The sequence below is a fragment of the Ranitomeya variabilis genome, chromosome 4 (genome assembly GCF_051348905.1).
Source record: "Ranitomeya variabilis isolate aRanVar5 chromosome 4, aRanVar5.hap1, whole genome shotgun sequence".
Classification (NCBI taxonomy): Eukaryota; Metazoa; Chordata; class Amphibia; order Anura; family Dendrobatidae; genus Ranitomeya; species Ranitomeya variabilis.
Genome location: NC_135235.1, coordinates 185162079 through 185175029, shown reverse-complemented (window position 1 = coordinate 185175029; position 12951 = coordinate 185162079). Strand labels below are relative to the sequence as shown.

Sequence of the window (12951 nt, the reverse complement as noted above, 5' to 3'; positions counted from 1 at the left end):
CCATTGAGAACCATAACAGTTTGACCGGCCACAAAGGGTTAAATTAATTGACAGAGAAAGGAGAGAAAAGAGAAGTCTGCTGAAGATTTTTTTTTTTTTTTTCCTTCAGTTCTGAGTGTGCTTGTAATTGAATCTCTTGCAAGTCTGCCTATATTGCAGCCTTTCTCTCTCTCTCTCCTTCTAATCCTGGAATGGCTCTGTGTTCACCTGTTTAAAATGGATATTCAGAGTTTAGCTGCAGGTTTGAATAATCTCACCACGAAAGTTCAAAATTTACAAGATTTTGTTGTTCATGTTCCTATATCTGAACCTAGAATTCCTTTGCCTGAATTTTTCTCGGGGAATAGATCTTGCTTTCAAAATTTCAAAAATAATTGCAAGTTGTTTTTGTCCCTGAAATCTCGCTCTGCTGGAGATCCTGCTCAGCAGGTCAGGATTGTGATTTCCTTGCTCCGGGGCGACCCTCAGGATTGGGCTTTTGCATTGGCTCCAGGGGATCCTGCGTTGCTCAATGTGGATGCGTTTTTTCTGGCCTTGGGGTTGCTTTATGAGGAACCTCAGTTAGAACTTCAGGCGGAAAAGGCCTTGATGTCCCTATCTCAGGGGCAAGACGAAGCTGAAATATACTGCCAGAAATTCCGTAAATGGGCTGTGCTTACTCAGTGGAATGAGTGCGCCCTGGCGGCGAATTTCAGAGAGGGTCTCTCTGATGCCATTAAGGATGTTATGGTGGGGTTCCCTGTGCCTGCGGGTCTGAATGAGTCCATGACAATGGCTATCCAGATCGATAGGCGTCTGCGGGAGCGCAAACCTGTGCACCATTTGGCGGTGTCTACTGAGAAGACGCCAGAGAATATGCAATGTGATAGAATTCTGTCCAGAAGTGAACGGCAGAATTTTAGACGAAAAAATGGGTTGTGCTTCTATTGCGGTGATTCAACTCATGTTATATCAGCATGCTCTAAGCGTACTAAGAAGCTTGATAAGTCTGTTTCAATTGGCACTTTACAGTCTAAGTTTATTCTATCTGTGACCCTGATTTGTTCTTTATCATCTATTACCGCGGATGCCTATGTCGACTCTGGCGCCGCTTTGAGTCTTATGGATTGGTCCTTTGCCAAACGCTGTGGGTATGATTTGGAGCCTCTTGAAACTCCTATACCCCTGAAGGGGATTGACTCCACCCCATTGGCTAGCAATAAACCACAATACTGGACACAAGTAACTATGCGGATTAATCCGGATCACCAGGAGATTATTCGCTTTCTTGTGCTGTATAACCTACATGATGTGTTGGTGCTTGGATTGCCATGGCTGCAATCTCATAACCCAGTCCTTGACTGGAAAGCTATGTCTGTGTTAAGCTGGGGATGTAAGGGGACGCATGGGGACGTACCTGTGGTTTCCATTTCATCATCTATTCCCTCTGAGATTCCTGAATTCTTGACTGAATATCGTGACGTTTTTGAAGAACCTAAGCTTGGTTCATTACCTCCGCACCGGGAGTGCGATTGTGCCATAGATTTGTTTCCGGGTAGTAAATACCCTAAGGGTCGTTTATTTAATCTGTCTGTGCCTGAACATGCTGCTATGCGAGAATATATAAAGGAGTCCTTGGAAAAGGGACATATTCGTCCTTCGTCATCTCCCTTAGGAGCCGGTTTTTTCTTTGTGGCTAAGAAAGATGGCTCTTTGAGGCCGTGCATTGATTATCGGCTTTTGAATAAAATCACGGTTAAATATCAATATCCGTTGCCACTGCTGACTGATTTGTTTGCTCGCATAAAGGGGGCCAAGTGGTTCTCTAAGATAGATCTCCGTGGGGCGTATAATTTGGTGCGAATTAAGCAGGGGGATGAGTGGAAAACCGCATTTAATACGCCCGAGGGCCACTTTGAGTATTTGGTGATGCCTTTTGGTCTTTCAAATGCCCCTTCAGTCTTTCAGTCCTTTATGCATGACATTTTCCGTGATTATTTGGATAAATTTATGATTGTGTATCTGGATGATATTTTGATTTTTTCGGATGACTGGGACTCTCATGTCCAGCAGGTCAGGAGGGTTTTTCAGGTTTTGCGGTCTAATTCCTTGTGTGTGAAGGGTTCTAAGTGCGTTTTTGGGGTTCAAAAGATTTCCTTTTTGGGATATATTTTTTCCCCCTCTTCCATCGAGATGGATCCTGTCAAGGTTCAGGCTATTTGTGATTGGACGCAACCCTCTTCTCTTAAGAGTCTTCAGAAATTTTTGGGCTTTGCTAACTTTTATCGTCGATTTATTGCTGGTTTTTCTGATGTTGTTAAACCATTGACTGATTTGACTAAGAAGGGTGCTGATGTTGCTGATTGGTCCCCTGCTGCTGTGGAGGCCTTTCGGGAGCTTAAGCGCCGCTTTTCTTCCGCCCCTGTGTTGCGTCAGCCTGATGTTGCTCTTCCTTTTCAGGTTGAGGTCGACGCTTCTGAAATCGGAGCTGGGGCGGTTTTGTCGCAGAGAAGTTCCGATTGCTCCGTGATGAGACCTTGTGCTTTTTTCTCGCGTAAATTTTCGCCCGCCGAGCGGAATTATGATGTTGGGAATCGGGAGCTTTTGGCCATGAAGTGGGCTTTTGAGGAGTGGCATCATTGGCTTGAGGGGGCTAGACATCAGGTGGTGGTATTGACTGACCACAAAAATCTAATTTATCTTGAGTCCGCCAGACGCCTGAATCCTAGACAGGCGCGCTGGTCGTTGTTTTTCTCTCGGTTTAATTTTGTGGTGTCCTACCTGCCGGGTTCTAAGAATGTTAAGGCGGATGCCCTTTCTAGGAGTTTTGAGCCTGACTCCCCTGGTAATTCTGAACCTACAGGTATCCTTAAGGATGGAGTGATATTGTCTGCCGTTTCTCCAGACCTGCGGCGGGCCTTGCAGGAGTTTCAGGCGGATAGACCTGATCGTTGCCCACCTGGTAGACTGTTTGTTCCTGATGATTGGACCAGTAAAGTCATTTCTGAGGTTCATTCTTCTGCGTTGGCAGGTCATCCTGGAATCTTTGGTACCAGGGATTTGGTGGCAAGGTCCTTCTGGTGGCCTTCCCTGTCTCGAGATGTGCGAGGCTTCGTGCAGTCTTGTGACGTTTGTGCTCGAGCCAAGCCTTGTTGTTCTCGGGCTAGTGGATTGTTGTTGCCCTTGCCTATCCCGAAGAGGCCCTGGACGCACATCTCGATGGATTTTATTTCGGATCTTCCTGTTTCTCAGAAGATGTCTGTCATCTGGGTGGTGTGTGATCGTTTCTCTAAGATGGTCCATTTGGTTCCCCTGCCTAAGTTGCCTTCTTCTTCCGAGTTGGTTCCTCTGTTTTTTCAAAATGTGGTCCGTTTGCATGGTATTCCGGAGAATATCGTTTCTGACAGAGGTACCCAATTCGTGTCTAGATTTTGGCGAGCATTCTGTGCTAGGATGGGCATAGATTTGTCTTTCTCGTCTGCTTTCCATCCTCAGACTAATGGCCAGACCGAGCGGACGAATCAGACCTTGGAGACATATTTGAGGTGTTTTGTGTCTGCAGATCAGGATGATTGGGTTGCTTTTTTGCCTTTAGCGGAGTTTGCCCTCAATAATCGGGCCAGCTCTGCCACCTTGGTGTCTCCCTTTTTCTGTAATTCGGGGTTTCATCCTCGATTTTCTTCTGGTCAGGTGGAATCCTCGGATTGTCCTGGAGTGGATGCTGTGGTGGAGAGGTTGCATCAGATTTGGGGGCAGGTAGTGGACAATTTGAAGTTGTCCCAGGAGAAGACTCAGCTTTTTGCCAACCGCCGGCGTCGGGTTGGTCCTCGGCTTTGTGTTGGGGACTTGGTGTGGTTGTCTTCTCGTTTTGTCCCTATGAGGGTTTCTTCTCCCAAGTTTAAGCCTCGGTTCATCGGCCCGTACAAGATATTGGAGATTCTTAACCCTGTGTCCTTCCGTTTGGACCTCCCTGCATCTTTTTCTATTCATAATGTTTTTCATCGGTCATTATTGCGCAGGTATGAGGTACCGGTTGTGCCTTCCGTTGAGCCTCCTGCTCCGGTGTTGGTTGAGGGCGAGTTGGAGTACGTTGTGGAAAAAATCTTGGACTCCCGTGTTTCCAGACGGAAACTCCAGTATCTGGTCAAATGGAAGGGATACGGTCAGGAGGATAATTCTTGGGTGACTGCCTCTGATGTTCATGCCTCCGATTTGGTCCGTGCCTTTCATAGGGCTCATCCTGATCGCCCTGGTGGTTCTGGTGAGGGTTCGGTGCCCCCTCCTTGAGGGGGGGGTACTGTTGTGAAATTGGATTTTGGGCTCCCCCGGTGGCCACTGGTGGAATTGAACTGGTGTGCATCATCCTCTCTGTTCACCTGTTTCCATCAGGATGTGGGAGTCGCTATTTAGCCTTGCTCCTCTGTCACTTCCATGCCGGTCAACATTGTAATCAGAAGCCTTTCTGTGCATGTTCCTGCTGCTAGACAACTCCCAGCTAAGTTGGACTTTAGTCCTTGTTTGTTTTTGCATTTTGTTCCAGTTCACAGCTGTAGTTTCGTTTCTGTGTCTGGAAAGCTCTTGTGATCTGAAATTGCCACTCTGATGTTATGAGTTAATACTAGAGTCTTAAAGTAATTTCAGGATGGTGTTTTGATAGGGTTTTCAGCTGACCATGAAAGTGCCCTTTCTGTCTTCCTGCTATCTAGTAAGCGGACCTCAATTTTGCTAAACCTATTTTCATACTACGTTTGTCATTTCATCTAAAATCACCGCCAATATTTGTGGGGGCCTCTGTCTGCCTTTCGGGGAAATTTCTCTAGAGGTGAGCCAGGACTATATTTTCCTCTGCCAGGATTAGTTAGTCCTCCGGCCGGCGCTGGGCGTCTAGGGATAAAACGCAGGCTACGCTACCCGGCTACTGTTAGTTGTGCGGCAGGTTTAGTTCATGGTCAGTTTAGTTTCCATCCTTCCAAGAGCTAGTTCTTATGTTTGCTGGGCTATGTTCTCTTGCCATTGAGAACCATAACAGCCTACTTATTGACACAATTTTGGTGGGCCCTCAAAAATCAAGGCCACATTTTGATCAGTCTGTCATCTCCGTCTGACGCCTGGTCTATCTGTGGTCTCCAACGTCTTGCTGTTCAGGCATACATTGCATTTTTTGGTCTGTTAGCCGTGTTCTACTCATTATTTTGTAGTTTAATTTATTTTTAAAGGCCACATATTTAAACAGTCTGTTATCTCCGTCAGAAACCTAGTGTATCTGTGGAGTCAAAATCCTCGCTTTGCAGGCATACATTGTATTTTTTTGTCTGCTAGCCTTGGTCTACTTAGTTTTTAGTGGTTTGGAATTTTTTTTTATAAAAAGGCCACATATTTAAACAGTCTGCTATTTCCATCAGATGTCTGATGTATCTGTGGTATCAAAATCCTCACTTTGCAGGCATACATTGCATTATTTTGTCTGCTAGCCTTGCTCTACTCATTATTTTGTGGTAGAAACTGTTTTTTTAAAAAGGCCACATATTTAAACAGTCTGTTATCTCCGTCAGAAGCCTGGTGTATCTGTGGTGTCAAAATCCTCACTTTCCAGGCATACATTGTATTTTTTTGTCTGCTAGCCTTGGTCTACTTAATTTTTAGTGGTTTAATTTTTTTTTTTTAAAAAGGCCACATATTTAAACAGTCTGCTATCTCTGTCAGACGCCCAATGTACCTGTGGTGTCAAAATCCTCACTTTGCAGGCATACATTGCATTTTTTGGTCTGCTAGCCATCACGGGGAAGTGGACGTGATGCTGAAGGTGCATGCAGAGGATGAGGCCGTGGCCGTGGCCAAGCTGAAAGTGGGCCACAACAAAGACTCACATCTTCTAGGGGACTGTAGCACACCACTATTGAAGCCAGAGCAGTGTGAAATGGTTGTTGGTTGGATAGCGGATAATGCTTCCAGTCCAGTCACTTAGCCACCACCACCACATCTTCGACATGGTCAAGTCTGAGTAGCCGTGAGTGTGGACCGCATATTACTCACCCTGATACTCCTTCCTCCCACCACAACTGATTCCACACTTGGACGCTCCGAAGAGCTGTTCAGTTATCCCTTTAAATGTTCCGGATTCTCGGCCAGTCAACTTGAAGTGGGGCCAGATGTGATCACATGTAGCGATGCACAAAGATTTCAATAGCCATGGTCACATGAAGGCGAGGTGAGAAAGTGTCACAAGAGATGGATGAAGATGAGACAAAATTGCCAGAAAATCAGGAGGGGGAGCAGGGTGTGGATGTGGAAGACGAGGTGGTGGATGACATAGCAGCTGACCCAACCTGGTAGGAAGACATGCAGAGCAAGGACAGCAGCTCACATGGGGAAGGAGACCTAGCACCCCAACAGGCAGGGTGAAGCAGTGTGGTGGCCGCAGACAGAAGGCGTGCATCCATTTCCTGTAGCACCAATATGAAGTTGCCATTCCAACTGTTAGATCTTCCCAAGTCTGGTTATTTTTTAAAGACTCTGCTGATAACCCCAAACAGGCCATTTGCAGCAAATGCCATGCCTGCATCAGCAGGGGTAGCAAAATTACCAGCCTGACCACTACCAGCATGATCAGGCACATGGCAGCAAAGCATTCGACTTTGTGGGCTGAACCCCAGGCTCAAGGAACACTGTCTGTAGGTAACACCACTGCTTCTTCCACTGTTTTGTGCAGTTGGCGATCCCCAGTCCACGGTGCATGCCAGGACGCCTCGTGCCCTGCACCTGTTGTTGCCCATCCACATCCTTGTCTCAGCACAGCCTTCAGTTGTCTATACCCCAGTCAATAGAACGCAAACGGAAACACCCAGCCAATGCCTCACAGGGCACAGTACTAAATCCTAACATTTCTTGTCTGCTTGCGCTTGAAATGTTGCCTTTTAGGCTCATTGAGACAAAAGCTTTCCACAATCCGATGGCGGCAGTCATCCCAAGGTACACGGTCTCCAGTTGCCAATATTTCTCCCGGTGTGCCGTAACAGCATTACAGCAGCACATGTCCCACATTATCCATGCCCTCAACAATGTTGTTACTCGGAAAGTCCACCTAACCACTGACATGTGGACAAGTGCTTGAGGGCAAGAACAGTACATCTCACTAACAGCAAACTGGGTTAGCATAGTGGGAATCCGGGACCCAGTTGGACCTCGAGATTGAACACATCCTCCCGACACCGAGGATTGCGGGCCCTAAGTCAATCGGGGTTGCCCCCACAGTCTACAGCTCCTGCACCTCCTCCTCCTGTTCAGCTTCCATCTCTGAAATGAGCACATCAGTTAGTAGCTGGAAGCAATGCAGCACTGCATCAGCCAAGCGGCAACAGGCTGTGCTGAAGCAAATCTGCTTAGGTTACAAACCGCACAATGCTGAAGAGTTGTGGACAGCGCTGAAAGAGCAGTCAGATTTTTGGATGACACCGCTAAACCTACAGCCAGACATGGTCATGTGTGACAATGACCATAACCTGGTGGCGGCTTTGAGGCAAGGTGAGCTCACATATGTACTTTGCCTGGCTCATGTGCTTAACCTCGTAGTTCAAAGTTTTCTCAAAAGCTATCCAGAGCGGCCAGATCTGTTAGTGAAAGTATGCCACCTGTCTGCCCATTTTAGAAAGTCAGCTACAGCTTCAGCCACCCTTGCCGTGCTTCAGCAGTGTTTGCATCTTCCAGCTCACCGACTGGTGTGTGATGTCCCCATGCATTGGAACTCTACACTGCATATGTTGGAAAGGATTTGTGGGCAGAAGAGGGCAGATGTTGACTACCAGCATCAAAACGTCCATCAGCATTCAGATCAGACTCCACACATTTAAAATCAGGAGTGGACATGGATGTCAAACAAATGTACCATCCTCCAAAACTTTGAAGACTGCACCAAGATGGTGAGCAGCGATGACGCTTCTCTGCATTCTGAAAACCTCTCTGCTCACAATTAAAGAGGATGCATTGCAGGCGGAGCACGAGGACAAGGATCAATGAACCATACAGGGTGATAACTCTTAGCCCAGCCTCATGTCATCCCAACGTGGATTGTTAGACATTGAGGAAGAGGAGGAAGAACAGGAGCTACTTTCAAGCACAGCTGTCATACCATCTGTTCCTGTGTGGATGGCCTGAGGACAAGGAGGAGGAGGAGGACAGCATGGTCAGTCATCCTGTTGGTGAGGACATGGAAGTCTTGCCTGTTAGCATTCTGGCATGCATGGCTGACTTTATGTTGCACTGCATTTCCCGTGACCCTCGCAGTATTAAAATTTTCGGTGACAATCATTACTGGTTGATGACACTTCTAGACCCATGCTACAAGGAGAACTTTCAATCTCTTCTTCCAGAGGCAGACAAGTGTACTAAAATGTTGCAGAACCAGGAGGGCCCTTGTAGTGGAGTTGATAAAAAAATTCCCATCTGAGAAGGTTAGCAGTAGACATCAGAGATTGTTGTACATTCAAGGAGTCCAAGCGAGAGAGACAGAAGTACAATGCAGCACAGGCAGGGGAACAAAGGCAAAGTTCTGAGACAGTTTTCTCAGACCCTTCCATCGTCACAGAGGCAAGGGGTGCTGTCACAAGAAGTACAATGTTTTTGAAGATGCTGAGGGAGTACCTTGCTGATCATACAAAAGTCCTCCGGGATACCTCTGTGCCTTTTAATTGTTGGGTATCCAAGCTGGACACGTGGCATGATCTGACTCCCTATGCCTTGGAGGTCCTGGTCTGCCCTGCTGCTAGCGTTCTGTCAGAGCGGGTTTTTAGTGCCGCTTGTGGAATTATAACATATAAACGCATCCGTCTGTTAACTGAAAATGCTGACAGGCTGACCATTATAAAAATGAACAAAGGCTGGATTGGGCAAGACTTTTGTACACCACTGAATGAAAACAGCGAAACATAACCACCAATACATTGTCTTTTTTGTGGAGATGTATTCTCATGCACCTCTTCACAACCACACATGGGTATCCGCTTCATGACTTGGTCTGTTTGGTGTTATCCTCCTCCTTATCCTCATCCTCATCATCCACAACCACTAGAACACCAGAATGAACAGATTCCGTGATCCAAAAGTCACAAACTTTTTGTGCAAGGGTAATTTATGATGCCCATTAATAATTTGAAACCCAGAAAATTTTACTCCCCCAGGAGGAAATGTTTGTCAGCCACAGGCACTTAGTATATGGGCATTACGAGTCTAGGAGACCCGCTCCTTTAAATTGGGCCTCGTTTTTAATGAGACCTTCATTAACGTCTCATCATTCTACGGCACAAGATCACCAGGGTTAACGTGTTCCATGCTGATACAGCCAGTCCAATTTTTGCCAAGGGTGTTTATGATGCCCATAAAATATTTTAAAAAAATGTACCCCCCATGGGGAAATGTTTGTCAGCCCAGGCACGTCTTGTATGGGCATTACAAGTCTAGGAGACAGGATCCTTTACATTGGGCCTACTTTTTAATGAGGCCTTCATTGCGTCTGATCAATCTCCGCCACTAGATCACCAGGGTTAAGGTGTTCCGTGCTGCTACAGCCAGTCAATTTTTGGGCAAGGGTGTCTATGAAGCCCATAAAATATTTTTTTTAAATGTACCCCCCATGGGGAAATGTTTGTCAGCCCATGCACTTAATGTAAGGGCATTACAAGTCTAGTAGACCCGCTCCTTTAAATTGGGCCTACTTTTTAATGAGGCATTGATCAACGTCTCATCATTGTCCGCCACTAGATCACCAGGGTTAAAGTGTTCTGTGCTGCTACAGCCAGTCAATTTTTGGGAAAGGGTGTCTATGATCCCTATAAAAATATTTTTTTTAAATGTACCCCACATGGGGAAATGTTTGTCAGCCCATGCACTTAGTGTTAGGGCATTACAAGTCTAGTAGACCCGCTCCTTTAAATTGGGCCTACTTTTTAATGAGGCGTTGATCAACATCTCATCATTCTCCACCACTAGATGACCAGGGTTAACGTGTTCCATGCTGATACAGCCAGTCCAATTTTTGCCAAGGGTGTCTATGATGCCCATAAAATATTTTTTAAAAATGTACCCCACATGGGGAAATGTTTGTCAGCCCATGCACTTAGTAAACGGGCATTACAAGTGTAGGAGATCCGCTTATTTGTAATGGGACAGTTTTTTTATGAGGCCCTCCTCCATGTTTCTTCCAAGGAGGGATTGTGTTGCATGCAAATTTGGGTCGAGGTGGCCCTTGCATTCAATGCATAAGGAAACAGTATGGCAGGAGTAACTGAAGAATGTGAAGTGGGATTTCCTGTGGCCATCAAGTACCTGGATTCAAAGGCTTATTGGGGTGCATATAACTTGGTAGTAAGGCAGGCCTTGCTGATAATACATAAGAAAACAGTATGGCAGGACCAACTGAATAATGTGAAGTGGGTTTTCCTGTGGCCATCCAGTGCCTGGGTTCAAAGGCCTGTTTGGGTGCATATGACTTGGTAGCAGGGCAGGCCTTGCATTCAATGTAACATTTTTTCAGGAAGCCCTCCTGTACCTTTCATGAAAGGGGTATTGGGGTGTGTCATAATTCTTGGCAGCCCAGCCACTCACTGCATATGCAATAACAGCATAGGAGAGCCACTGTTTAATAATGGTCCTTTAAGAATATTAATGCCGCCTGATGCCCCTCTAAAAATAGGCTTTGTGACTTTAAGACTGAGTCCCTCCTTCATAAATTAAACAAGATATAACTGCTTATGTGTCACATTCCACATGGCCAGCTAGGGTTGTTCAATTTTACAATGACATTTCTCAGTGAATGCATTTGTATTGGTTGAAAGCAATGTTAAAGTTCAAAAACGCATCAAAAACGCTGCGTGTGAACATCGCCCAAGTGGTGGAGGAACATTTTGGTCTGGGGTTAATTATTTTGCCTTATATACAAGTCATTACCCTGGAAATGATGTACCTTAACATATTTCCCAGCAAAATACATTTTGGTTTCGTTTTTGTATGTTTTTTGGTACACCTGTAAAAATGGCGTGAAACTCTGACAACATTGTTTACAGCTGTGACCTAGGAGTCAGAAATGCTTCCAGGGGCGATCCCCATGATGTTCCCATGTCATTTGAGCAGTGTTTCCATCATTTTTAGACCTTAAAAGGACCCCCTGTGTGGATCGCGGTAAAAATACTCGGGGCTCCCATAGACTTACATTGGGCTCATTGCTCGGGTCAAGCACCCGAGTATTCCAATTTGCTCGACCCGAGGAATGAGCACCTGAGCATTTTAGTGCTCGCCCATCACTAGTAATAATGCTTTCCAATTCAAACATATGGACATCTTTTTTTTAGGCACACATTTATGCACACACACATTCACAACATATGTGCACCTAATACATACACATATACTACACATATGAACACACTGATGCAGAGAATCTGCATTCCTATATATACCCAAACACAAACCTTCATATATTCTTCTTATATGCACACACTTATGCTCACATAAATACAAACTTATCATACTGTACATACATAACAGGCAGCTTCTTTTCAAGTTCTCGGCTGTACTGAGGACTCCACTGAGGGGAAGCAACAGGGACTAAAGTGAGAAGTAGTGAAAACTATAGTGAATCAGGTGGGTGGAAACAGACATTTCTATAAAGTTATCTATATTTCACCAAATAGGTAAACTAGAGAATTGGTCAATGCAATTAAGATCGGGGCACAAGCTCTGAATCAAAGAACTTAGCGATGCCTCTTACCCTGGTCATTTCTGAACTCAACAGCATTGCATGATTAAATATTATATTCATTACCTTCTATTATAACAATGCGAAGTGGAAATGAGAGTTGTATAGAAATGTAAAATGTACTTACATTCAGTAGAGGTTGAGCCTCTGAGAAAAACACTTTCTTATGTGTGAAAGGAACCCAGTGGTCAGATGATCTGTCTGATCACAGCATGAATAGTAGTTTTACTCACTAAACTAATATCATGACGATCCTGCACTCTGAAATATTCTGCAGAATATCTCCACCCAATGGGCAAAACACGTTTCACAAGGTGAGAAAAAGCAACATCCAAATAACAGCAGGAAAATAATATTCACAGAGAAAACTCTGAAACATAACAATTATTAGGGATGTAGGTTAATTTCTGTTGCACTCTAGTTTTAAGCTAACAGTAAACAGAAAGTAGAGGGCAAGTTGCAGAGTCCCACATTACTTATAGTAGCAGCAAATGTAGCACGGTATGGGGCGGTAGCTGCAGGCTAGTCACGAAGGGTCGCTGGCAGACCACGGACATAATTTTTTGCACTAATTAAGGAGGTAATATCATCCATGCACTTTTAATATTGATCTCTTGAAAATGTTATTTTCTCTTTTATAGTTGAAACATACTTTGTTTAAATGTTCACACTGGGACACAACGTGAATATATATGTACTAGATGGTGGCCCGATTCTAACGCATCGGGTATTCTAGAATATGTATATGGTAGCAGTATATAGCACAGCCCATGCAGTATATAACACAGCCCACGCAGTATATAACACAGCCCATGTAGTATATAACACAGACACGTAGAATATAGCACAGCCACGTAGTATATTGCCCAGCCACGTAGTATATAGCACAGCCACATAGTATATAGCAAAGCTCACATAGTATATAGCAGAGACGTAGTATATAACACAGGCCACACAGTATATAACACAGCCTATGTAGTATATAACACAGACACGTAGTATATAGCACAGCCACGTAGTATAATACCCAGCCACATAGTATATTGCACAGCCATGCATTATATAGCACAGCCCACGTAGTATATAGCACAGCCACGTAGTATATAGCAAAGCCCACGTAGTATATAGCACAGAGACATAGTTTATAACACAGGCCACGCTGTATATACAGGTCCTTCTCAAAAAATTAGCATATAGTGTTAAATGTCATTATTTACCATAATGTA

At 44.9% G+C, this 12951-nt stretch overlaps 1 protein-coding gene across 1 annotated transcript in view; it reads right to left on the bottom strand.

Annotated features, from left to right (window-relative positions):
• The window catches only part of LOC143770144 (sulfotransferase 2B1-like), a 448155-nt gene extending 436207 nt beyond the window's left edge, over positions 1–11948 (bottom strand). Inside the window, exon 1 of the mRNA XM_077259474.1 lies at positions 11853–11948. The gene's annotated coding sequence lies outside the window, so the exon portion shown is untranslated. The remainder of the gene's footprint in view (positions 1–11852) is intronic.
• Between the last annotated feature and the right edge of the window lie 1003 nt (positions 11949–12951).